The sequence below is a fragment of the Cuculus canorus genome, chromosome 1, assembly GCF_017976375.1.
Source record: "Cuculus canorus isolate bCucCan1 chromosome 1, bCucCan1.pri, whole genome shotgun sequence".
In the NCBI taxonomy this organism is placed as follows: Eukaryota; Metazoa; Chordata; class Aves; order Cuculiformes; family Cuculidae; genus Cuculus; species Cuculus canorus.
In genome coordinates, this window is record NC_071401.1 from 158,746,617 (window position 1) to 158,758,846 (window position 12,230).

General features: G+C 41.8%; 1 protein-coding gene across 2 annotated transcripts in view; it reads left to right on the forward strand.

Annotated features, from left to right (window-relative positions):
- Positions 1 to 903: 903 nt before the first annotated feature.
- The window catches only part of CNOT2 (CCR4-NOT transcription complex subunit 2), an 87,183-nt gene continuing 75,856 nt past the window's right edge, over positions 904 to 12,230 (forward strand). Inside the window, exon 1 of one of the 2 annotated variants that reach the window (XM_054071396.1) lies at positions 904 to 1,213. The gene's annotated coding sequence lies outside the window, so the exon portion shown is untranslated. The remainder of the gene's footprint in view (positions 1,214 to 12,230) is intronic. The other variant, XM_054071388.1, reaches the window with a different exon arrangement.

The following is a 12,230-nucleotide window of genomic DNA, read 5'->3' on the forward strand; positions in this document are numbered from 1 at the left end:
TACTGGATCCATGTGGTACCAGATCCCTGTGGTACCAGACACTGCAGTACTGGGCCCCAGCGGTACCAGACACCACGGTACCAGACCCACCAGGTACCAGGTTCCTGTGGAACTGGTTCCGTGTGGTACCAGACCCTGCAGTAACAATTCCCAGTGGTAGCAGACACCCACGGTATCAGGTTCCTGTGGTACCAGTTCCTCGCGGTACTGGATACCAGTGGTACTGGACACCATGGTACCAAATCCATGTGGTACTGGGTTCCAGTGCTACTGGTTCCATGCAGTACCGGATCCCTGTGGTACCAGACCCCTGCAGTATCAGGTCCAAGCTGAACTGGACACTACGGTACCAGTTCCCCGCGGTATTGGATCCTGCGGTGCTGGGCCCCCCATGGTACCAGACCCTGCACTACAGGTCTCTGTAGTACCGGATCCCAGCTGTACCGGATCAAACACTACCGGATCCCAGTGGTACCAGATACCTTGGTACCAGATCCATGAGGTACCAGGTTCCTGTGGTACCGGATCCCAGCGGTATCAGACCCCCATGGTACTTGGTTCCTTCGGTACCGGTTCCCCATGATACCGGACCTCAGTGGTACCAGATCCACGTGGTGCCAGACCCTCACAGTACCGGATCCCTGTGGTACCGGGCCCACGATATCCCAGGTTCTTGTGGTACTGATTGCCCACAGTATGGGATCCGTGTGGTACCAGACCCCTGCAGTAGCGGATCCATGCGGTACTGGATCCATGAAGTACCGGGTTCCTGTGCTACTGGTTCCCCGCAGTACCGGACACCACGGTACCAGATCCACGCGGTACCGGGTTACTGTGGTACCGGTTCCCCACGGTACCGGTTCCCCGCCGTACCGGTTCCGGCTGTACCGGATCCTGGCGGTACCGGACACCGCAGAACCAAGATCCCCGCGGTACCGGATCCAGCTCTACCAGATCCCCGCGGTGCCGGATCTCGCGGTACCGATCCCGTTCCCCTGCCGGCGGTTCCCGGGCCGCGTGTCCCTCTCCCCCCGCCGCCCCCCCCGGCTCCGCGCGCCGCCTTTGCCCCCGCCCCTCGGCGCCGTCAGCCGTGCCGGGCGGCGGCGGGGTCACGGCGGCGGCGGCCGGGTCGGAGGGTAAAGGTCGCTCCCCCAGCATCCTCCGTGCTGGATACTCAGCCATCTTGGATCCGCGGGACAAGAAAATTCATGCGGTGAGTCCGGCCGCGGCCGCCCCCTCCCCGCCGCCACCGCCGCGGCCCGATGCGGGACCCCCGGGCGGCGCCGCGGGGCCGGGCGGGCGCGGGGCCTCCCGACGGGGATCGGCCGCGGCTTTGTCTGCGGGCGGCGGCGGGGGGGGACGCGCGGCGCCCGAGCCGCCGGCGCAGCCGCAGGCCCGGCCCGGCCCCGGGACCCTCCCTCCCGCCTCGCCGGGCCCAGCGGCCCCCGGCCCCGCGCTCCGGGCTGTTTCCGCCGCCCCCCGCTACCCGCCGCTCCGGGGCCGCGGTCTGGCCGGGGCCTCGCGGGGACACAGAGCGGGTGAGACCCGCAGGGCCGCTGCCGCCTCGCTCGCCTCCCGAAACGAACGGCCGAGCCCTTCCCCGCTCCCCTCGGGGCGCAGGGAGGTCCCGGTGTTCCCTTTGGGCGCGTTCGTGAGACAAAACTCGGGAGGGCCGGGGCCGTTTTCCGCCGCTGTTGGGAGCCCGAGGGACAGGCCGGGGGCCGGGGGGCGGCGGGGAAGGGGGCGGGAGGCAGCGTTTGTGCTGTGCTCGGGATGTGGGTGCGCTCCTGGCGGAGGCGAGGCTGCGCCTGCAGGTATCCTGGCTTTGCCGGAGTTTTCGAGTGATTTTTCTTCCTTTTTTTTTTTTTTTGTTTTTCAGAAGTTACCTGTAACTTTGCTTTGGAGGTTTTATAGTATGAGAAAATGAAAACGCGCTCGTCTTAGATGTGGATCGGCAGCAAAGCTGCTTGTTTTGTTATGAGATAGTATAGAAAGTGTGCCTAAACTTCCAAGTATGGAATTCTGTTCTAAAATCGGCAGATCCTTGTATCTAACTTATTTATTTATATCTTACCTTGGAACTATAATGTGCTTGAGTACAGTTTTTTGAAAAGCACCTTAAAAAGACTGTTTTTAATAAAACAATATAAAAATCTCTTAAAATTCTTGTCAGATTAATTGCCATATTTGTGTTTCGGCAAAGCTGCTGATCCACATCTAACACAAGCGTATTTTCATTTGTGTTCTAAGCCTTCATTTGTAAGAGGAAAACTTTGTTTCCAGCTTTGCACTATTTTATCCCCAGGGGAAGATAAGAACTTTTTGCCTCTCCTTTTTATATATGTATGTGTGTGCCTGCGACTTGTCTATGTGAGGGAGACATTCCTATGTGCCTGCAGTAGCATCTGGTGCTGGTGACTGCCTGCTAGTCTTAACCCTTCATCTGGGGGAAGGGAGTTTAAGATGATCAAACCTGCTGTCACATCAGTTAATAGAAGCCTTTCTATGGTTCTGGAAACTTGAATGTGTTTCAGACTGCTAAAACTTGTAAAGATCTCCAAGAGGAAAATAATTGTTTAGGTTTGTATTGCAAAGGCAACTTTGTTTGGGCCTTGAAGAATTGTGTGTGTGTTGGTATGTGTTGATACACTTTGTGTACTCTTATAGTGGCATGTTAATAGAATGCAACTTGCAAGATCCATTTTTATCATCTTGAAGACTATATATGTGCCCAATGCATTTTTTTTTTTTTCAACTTCCATTAGTGTTTATGTTGAGAATTCAGCCGGCGTGCTAAACTTTAAGGTGTTGACTGCTGCTGATTTTAGGAAGGGATTTGAATACTTATAATCTTGAGCTCACCGACTTCACTTGCAAGTGTATTTCCGTTTCACTTTCAGGAAGCTGTTGATAAAGCTAGTGGTAGATAAATCTTGTCTACACGTCTCTCTTCTAGAAACATAATATTGCTGTCAAAGTAGTCATTGTTATTGTAACCCACTTGTTTGGCAGTTCTACCAACCAGTGAAAGCAAAAACCCTCAACTAAGAACTGAAAAATAATCTTTGGAATTGATAAAAAGTTTGAGTTCTCCTTAAAATAATCTCATTTTAGAGAATTGTTTTTCAGTGGAAAAAATAGAGCTATTAACATGTGCTGAAGTTTGATGCTAAGAACTGGTGCCATAAGTGGCTCTTTGCACCTGAAAATCTTATCTGTTCTTCAGCTCTTTCATATGAAAGTTGTGTGTGCGCGCAGTGGAATGGTAGCTCTCAGAAAGTATTTCTGTTGTATTTGCTGTACTTTTAAATGTATATCTGTCTAGATAGAAATTAGCTGTGAAATTAGAAATGTTATTGCATTTTTAGCATTTACTGTGTTTTTTCAATTTTTACTTATTTTTGTGTTAGTGCAAGGGTCTGTCTGTTGTGCAGTAAAGGCAAAGTTGTAACCTCAGTACAGCTTTAAAGCAGTCTTGTGTCATAACTTTGTGTATTCAAAAATATCTTGCGCCTCCTTGTTGTTTTTGACTGAAGAAGTGAATAGGACTTAAAAATACACCATAGCTGAATTAAAATAGCGGTTTCTTGCACCTGACTTTCTGACTTAATCTGAAAACTTAAGAGAAACATTGACTTGCTTATTTTGTTATGAGGTTATATAGAAAGTGCACCTAAACTTCCAAGTACAGATTTTGTGCTGAAATCAGGAGATCCTTGTACTAAACTTTTTTACTTGTCTCCCCTTAAAACTATAGTGTGCTTGAATACAGTTTTTTGAAAGGCACCTTAAAAAAAGTGTTCTTAATAAAACAATATAAAAGTCTCTTAAAATTTTTGGCAGATTACTTGTATGTTTGTGTTTCTAAATGTTAGCTTAGATAGGAAACTCTGTGCCAGTTTATATAGCAGTACAGTTCTATATTTGAGTCAAAACAATATTTTTTTGCCACAGATTTAAATGATTGCTTTCCAAGTGATACAGTTTGTTCTCCTTTTTTTTTTTTTATTTTATTGTCATTAATACAGTGTATGCATGAATTACACTGCTTGTAAAAGCCAAGAAGTTCAGATTAGGTTAATTTTGCTTTGTATGAGCTTTTGAAGTGTAAATAAATAAATAATTGTATGTAAATGTTCTTCTACACAGAGATCTGCTAATATTTTTGCTTGACATTTATGCTACTATCTCAGATACATTGTGCTGAGCAATTCAAAACAACCTCTTTCAGTGTGTTTCCTGAGTAGGGTTGGCCTTTTCTTAAATCCGTTTTCATTTGTACTTCCAAATGTGCTTTAGTGCATACCTTCTGTGTTTGTGTGTGTTGTATTAGTCTTCTGACCCAGGTTCTGTAAAAACATACGAACAACTGAAAGTTTGTGGGTAGTCTCATTGACTTCAAAGCACCTACTCGCGTGTTGACAGTCCACTTTGTGCATCAGAGTTTTCAGGATGGATGCTGTCTGTTAACAGCTAAGTACGCTTTTATTGAGCATCATAACAGTGTAGGAAAAACTGTGTAAAATGAAATTATTGCACAGTAGAATGGTTAACGTTGTCCTTATGGAACGATTTTGTTTTTAGAGAAAGTGTTTGTATATCAGACGTGGTCTGTGCTAATCAGTAAGAGATTTATACCTGGAATTTAAAATCTCTTTGTATTTGCATCAGCAAAATAGAAAAAAAAACCCAACCAGAAAAGACCTTGTAAATTGTTCAGATTGGTTTTAAATTATATTTTATCTTTTATCTTTATTCTGCTGAAAATTGAATATTTGTATTTCTATAGTGTGGACTACCTCAGCTTCTGGTCTGGTTATATAATAGGCCCCAAATCAAGGTGGAAATGAACCTTGCCTAAAAAGGTTACCAAGCCCACCTGATTTGTCTTGAGATAGCATTGGTTATCAGTACTGTTACAGAAAAATGTGCATTATTTTTTCCCCTGACTTATTTGCTCTGCCATCTGACTGCTCTTTACACTGCTAATGTGTTAATTTCACAATGCTGTATTTCCTAGGAGGATTCCTTTGAGATGATGCTGGTATGTTAAAACTTGATTATAATTGAGATTTTTTTTTTTCAGACGCATCCTTCTCTTGTTCAGTAGCAACACAAGAGTTGTTGATAAAAAATTATTAATAAGTAAACCACTGTTTCTTCCCATTTTCCTTTTGGATTGGATTAATTTTTTTGTGTGTGTTTTTAAGTATCATTTTGTACCCCGCTCAGTTTAATGAACTTCTGAAGCATTTTCCAAGTTTTGCGTTCAAATTTTTTATGTTTGAGATAAGTGATAGATGAGTATAGTTGGCTGAGATTGACTTTTTTGTAAAACTGTATAGTTCATTTAAAATGAAAACTAGTACAAAATATTGATGTGTTTATGGGAAGTAAGATGGCAGCTCTACTTTGTGTTACTCTTGCTTGAGCAGACAGTAATCCAGTGAATTGAGCGTAAGCATAGGAGTGAGAGCATGTTTTCTGTCTTTCTCAGTTACCTGCTGAAGTGATGGGTGACTCTGGGTAAGTCATTTAACCAGTTCTAGTCTTTACTAAAAGCATAATGCTTTCCCGTGTTTCAGGGCTTCTGTGGAACTGGATACCAGTAGCGGTTAACACATGCAGTTAGAGAAAGCAGTGTTAAAAGCCCTGGAATGGTCCTATACCAAGTTCAGTAGGTGGCAGTTGTGTTGTGTGTCCTTACATGTTTCAGAATTTTATGTCCACAACATTTTCATTACACTCTACATGTGTGTGCATTTGAAAACAATAGCAAGGAGTTTCCAGGCACCAAAAAGATGCAGTATGACTAATTACATTAAAACAACCACAACTGTTTTAAATTATAAACTGTTAGTGTTTAGATTTGTAGGCAACTTCTTGGCAAGCAAGTTTTTTTAAGGTGGCATTCATAACACAGACAATGATAATGTAAGATTGAGCTTATCTTTGCTATCTCAGCATTATATGAAGATGCCCATCCTAGTTCAAAATAAGTAGCGAGTGCTTGTGTCAGTGGACTGTGCATTTGCCATTACACTCTGTATGACTGCATGAGTTTTTTTTCTTCAAGCTTTACTGGAACAGTATTTTTCAACTTCCAGCCTACTAAAACCTTGCATTGTTTGAGGAAGGCTGATTATTCTTTGTAACTATTTTTATGCATTTTCTGTTCTAATTGTGAAAACTGTTCCTGCAAAGGAAGTGTTGCCAGAGAATTATAATGATGGAAAAAAGGTCTGCCAACCTTCCTTCTGTTGCTCTGCTGTGTATGGGAAGCATTCAGGTATATGCTTGGAGTCTTTCACCATTCAGTAGTAATGCAATTTGTGAGAAATTACTTGTTGCATATAAATAAGAAAGCATAAGGTAGGAAAATAGCTGTGAAGCAGGTATTCTATGTAATGACTGCCATAGGCTAAAAAAATATATAGAAAGTGGTCTTTCCTTGAGAGTGCATACCATGCTTTGTGGCATGGAGAAGTGGAAACCTGTAAGATTTTCAAAAAGAAATCTAAGCTGTATGCAGTGCCTACTCTTCAAAGACTGAAGAAATGATAAGCAGTTCTGAATAGTAAAAGTACCTTGTAATATTGTGTCCACTTGTAAAACAGTTTGCACTAGGAAAATGATTTTATATGGTAAATTTGATCAATTTGTTGCAACATTGGTATTGTATGTGATACTTTGGTGTGTGGTGTACTCTTTTCAACACCTGAAAAGCATCATCATAAAGTAGAAAGGTGCCTTATGCTGAAATCTTAGATTGTTGGCTTGTTTACTGGATGTTTATGCATGCTACCAGTAAGTTGATTCTTCAGGACCAAAACGGTTAAGATCAGTATTAGACAAGAGAAAAAGTCAGTATCTCTTTGTATTTCATGGTGGAAGTTGGAGTAAATTCGCGTTCCTGTGCTATAGTGATATGGAGTTAATCTTTTTTAATGAAACTTTTTGCTGCGTTCAGGATGATATGTTTTGGGCAGTAAATCCATGGTTCATTTTTCCCCAAATTCATGGAAGTTCAGTTATGTAACAGGAAGCATTCCAAATTTCTTGGAAGGATAAAATATAGTTTTCAAGAGATTGGCATGTTCCTTTTCTCTGAGCGTTCCTTTTCTCAAGTAGGTGTATGTTGTGACTATCAGCTGTATATGCTTGATGGCAAATTGTATTTTCAAAACAATTTAATTAAGGATTTGCAAAAATGTTGATATTAGGTGAGAGTCTAATCTTTTGTTTGTTACCTGAATACACGTAACTGTAGTTTAAATAAACTTACTGGTTTTTTTAAGCACTTGAAATTTGTTTTAGGGCGTGAAATGTAGATTCAATTTCAGGCCTCCTTTTCTTAAATACACTTGTAGACTGAATTAGTTTTTATAGCAACAGCTCAGCTTGTCTTGAAAACTGGGATGGCCAAGTGTTTGTCTGGTTGGCAACTAGGAGTTGCTGAGAGCTGGCATCTTTGACTGCCCCTGAACTGCAGTGCTTCTGTATTTCAGTGTACAGCTGCTGGACTTTTCTATAGTAGTGAATGCTTGCATCTGCAGTCCAGTTTTTAAAACAAAAACGTTTTGAGAGGTATATTTTAAAACTCGATAGACTAAGCAAAGTCCACAGGCCGTGCTGTTAATGTACTTAGCAAAGAGCCTGAAGAGGAATAATGTAGGCTGGAAATGAATAAACAGTAGTAGTAAAAATCTGTTGATAGTAGGATGCACTTAATGGATTGTTTTATGTCTGTGTCTGCAAGAAATAGGGAAAGCAGTATTGATAAATTCAGGTTGGGTTGTTTTGAAGAGCAATGTGATGCTTGACCATGAAGTTAGCCACATTTTTTTTTTTTTTTAAAGCAGTAAAAATGAAAGGAATAGTGAAAATCAGAGATGCTGAGGGAAGAGCAAAGTTTAATCTAAGCAAATGTGTGCTGGGTTCATTCTGCAATATCTAGTACTGTTTAAAGGAAGCAAACACCCAGGAAGCTTTGATTCAGCTTTTTTTTCAGGAGGTGTGATTTATGAGGTTATTTGGTTTGTCTGTTGCTCTTCCCAGTGAGTGTATACATGTGCGTGTATATATAAAAATTTAAAATATGTGTCAAGTATATATAGGTAGCCCAATGTTTGAGTTAACCCAAAAGTTAAACATTTAACTTTATTTATACTTCTAAATATATTCACATATGGAAACTTTAAAACAAATCAGAAAGAGGACTTAAGACTCAGTTTACGGTCCTACAAACCTCATAAAATTGTGTTCAGGTAAAGGAATAAAGTCTATATTAGGCACCCTCTTAGAAAAAGAGACAGACCTGATCTAGTAAGTACGAGTATGCTGTAGGATGGCAGCTCGTCAGGCATCCTGTGGGCACATACAGACTTCCAGAGCGTTTTTACCCTCACTCCTTTTTCAGTGGAGCAGCAGGGAGAGTCAGTCATGAAGAGATGTGGAAGAGAGAGAACTTGAGGGTTATCATGGTTTGGGAGAAGTATTAAGGAAACAAACACCAAATCTGTAAGAAACCATTTTTTTTTTTTTAGTTCTGCTGCTCATAGGAAATAATATGATTTATTTATGATTAGTAGCGTGTTGGTTTGGTGCTTTTTATCTTTTTTAATGAATCTAAATTGACCTTCTTAGTCTTGAATTGTTCAGTATTTTGGGGATTGGCAGGAGGGAACATCAATCTGAATCAAATCTAATATTCTGCTCCAACTGAGCAATTGTTCTTTGTGCACTTTGATGTAACTATCCATGGCTCTGCAACAGATTCCAATGCAGTACTTATTTTTAGAAGCGTATTACAAAATTAAGTGCATGGTCTTATGTAACACTTCTTGTATTGTTAACACCTAGGGGCTTCATTGCCACTGGTATGAAGTGGAACACATTCTACGTAATTTTTTATTGTGGTATTTACATCTAAAATATTTCCACTGTCATTGTCTGTGGCCAAACAGTAACTTTACTTGTGTTCTAGGAGTATCAAATGGTTTGTTTGCGCAGTCAGGTATGTTAGTCCTCTGCATTTGCAAAGTTTTACAGTGTTATTTTGGCATATCTGAGTGAAACAACAGTTTGAAAGTACTATATAATACAATAGACATTTATTTCCCTAATTTAAAGCCCTGTGGATTCCCACTCACAGGTATGTGCACTTTCTCAGAGACCTTTCACATAATCTGGCTCTGCACTGTAACTGTAAGGATTCTGAAAGTCTGTGGATGTTGCAGATGTGAAAAGGAGATGTCAATCACATTAATGCAACTTTGAGGGTAAACTTGAAATTTGCCTAAAAATGAACCTCACTTTTTTTTTGCCCCCAGTATTTTAGGTGACATTTATGATCAAATGATGCTGTTCTCTTAGCTCTTGTACAGCTCTTGCTGTAGTCCTAGCAATGTTCTGTTCTTCTTAATGTGACTTCTCCCATGCTTTTTTAATTCAGGCTGCAAATAACATGTTAAATTAAATGACAGAATGCATCATGTCTTGCTGCTAGGATGACACCTGTGCAGAACAAACCTGTCATGTGTAAATAATTTAAGGGACATAAATTGGATTTATCAAGAATTATAGCTTTATTAGAAAGTAACTTGGTTCTCATTTTTCACTACTTTTTGAAGTAGGTGCTATATTTTTATGTTAAGAGCACAGCTGAAATTTCAGAATAGAGGATTGAAAGTCCAAAGCCAAAACAGAGGCATCCATTGTTTGTTCTACTGTCCTTATAGAAGTTAATTTTCTATAGTCTTATTTACTGATATCCCAAGTGCTTTATTTTACAAGGCCTTTCTCTTTCCCTGAGGGATCCTGTTCACTGAAGAGTGAATTCAAAGGGATGTAAGGTCTCAAGGAACAGATATTTGTAAAACTAAACAAACAGGTAGTCTCTTCATCAGGTTGCAGCTTTAAGTACAAAGGAGATTTTGTAGATGCCTTTAATGATTGTTTTATCTGAACAATTCAAATTATTTATTTTCCTAGCAGTTTCTAGGTCATGTATCCAGAACTTCAGGGCTGAGGAAGTACTGTCAGCCTTCAGACTTCTTTGTCAGCCACGGAGGTCATCCTGAAAGACTGAAATTTGTAAAGCTTAGTATTTGTAGCAGCAGTAGCCCATGCTTCAGCATGAGGGATAGCCTTGGAAAAGTATGGGGTTTTTCTTCCTGAGACCAAATAGCGTATATGTGCATTCATGTAAGTAGATACATGCCATTACTACATTGAACTCTGGTTGTTCAGTGGGCAAGTGGGCCAAGACAGTAGGTGACAGCCGGCTATAAGGCCTTTCATGCTATGCCCTCTCCCTTTGGCCCTGGTTCTTAAGGAACCCTCTTGACCCAGCTTGTGTGTTAGGGGAGAAGAACCACAAAGCACTGCATCGCCCTTCCTGGAGGCCTGACCACCATTCTCTTATCCTGGTGAAGGGGAGACAATCCTTGTTGGGTTTTTTTCTCAGTCCTGGGCTCTCCAAAGAGCCCTGGGACACAGCTGGAGCATTGCAGCTCCAGCGGAAAGAAGGATACTGGTCTGCTGGCACTGAAGGACTCCCGAGTGCCGTGTTTTCTGTGTAGAAAGCCCAGGACTGTGCCCTAACCATGGCAGAGCAGGTGTGCACATCTGACAGGCAAGACAAGGAGCGGGAGGGCAAGGGCTGTGGAAGCATCCCAGAGGGCAAGAGCCTGTGCAGTCCAGGCCATGTTCTCTGCCCAGAGGGTCATCTCATGCCTATGCTGTCGGTTAATACTGCATGTATAGGGAAGAAGTGCAATATTTTTATAGTAAATGCATTCCTCTGTTCTGTTTGGCATTGTTTCCTTTTTTCCTAGAGTAATAATCCTGGGAGCCAAATGCAGAAATAGCACATCCATTGTGTATTTTTACTTTTACGTGCCAAGTCCTTTTTCAGTAGTGTATCCCATAGTTTCCTCACTCTGGCTATCTGTTTTCTGTCTATGCACTGGTAAGAATCCGCTCATGTCAAGAAGGCCCTGGAGGTTGATGGCCTTTTGTCACTGAGACGCCTTACTTGAGTTTGAGCAGACTGTGTTGGGAGGCTGTTGATACCAGTAGGTTCACAGGGGTTGTTAGGAGAGGGGAGTTTTGTGAAAAGAATTTCCTATGTATTTTTGTGTAAGTAGTCAGTACACACTTTTTACTTTAAATGCATAATTGTCCTGTTTAATATAATTTCATTTTGTGAAGTTATTGTGTTTATCCTGCACTCCTCGTGTAACTTCCTATTTATGAAGAGCTAGATTTTTGTGGAAGAAGGTTTAACCAAGTTTATTAAATGTCTGCCTTTTGACTTGCAACGTATAGAATGAATGGATAGTCCTTTCATTGATTAACACGGGGTCAGAATGAGCTCAAGTCACTCTGATGTTGCCCTTGCCATGGCACTCTATAAAACTGTGTGTGGGTATGTTTTGATCCTTCTGACATATGGATATTTTGGTTGTGAACGTGTTTTCTGTGAAAACTCTTAGTCACTAATAATTGTAGTGACACTTTAAAATATCTGTTACTGTTTTTACTGGAAAGGAGAAAAGCTCATAAAACCACAAGAGAGTGACAAGTAAGCTGCTGAAATTGTTATGCATGAAGAACATTTAAAATGATCCAGTTGTCTGTGTTAAACTCTAATACTGAAACGGGGTGGGGAGGAAGAAAAAGTGAAAATGGTCTTGCCTAATCAGTTGTCCTCATGCTTCGTAGTATCAAACTCGGAAGGCATACGAAGTTTTGCCTTGGTTAACAAAATGAAATTCCCTTTGGTGTTTGTAGTTCTTTATGAATGCAGCTACTACTGTTCTGCCCGCATTACCCTTTTGTTTTTTTCCTTTCCTTTCTTCCCCCCCCCCCCCCCCCCCCCCCCCCCGCCTCATCTCTGAAGAACCACTGGGTATTTTTCTCTCAGAGGTGACAGCTGCTCAGCAGTGTGAGGGTAAGGGTGCTATCTTGTAGCAAGATGGACAGCTGCTGGTAGAGCTGGTTCAGTTTGAATTCCACAGCAAGGTCTTGTCATTTGCTGGAAACCTCACCAGGTCCTGCTCCTGTCAGCAGTCTGACCTCTGTGGGTACTGTTAAACTGGCAGAACAAAATTGGCAAAAAATCAGAATTACTAATGGCTAGATTACTAATGGAAATGTGTTTCTTGAGTAAGAGTGAGACTCCTAGTAATACCTTGTAATAACACATCTGTTATGAGGAACTCATT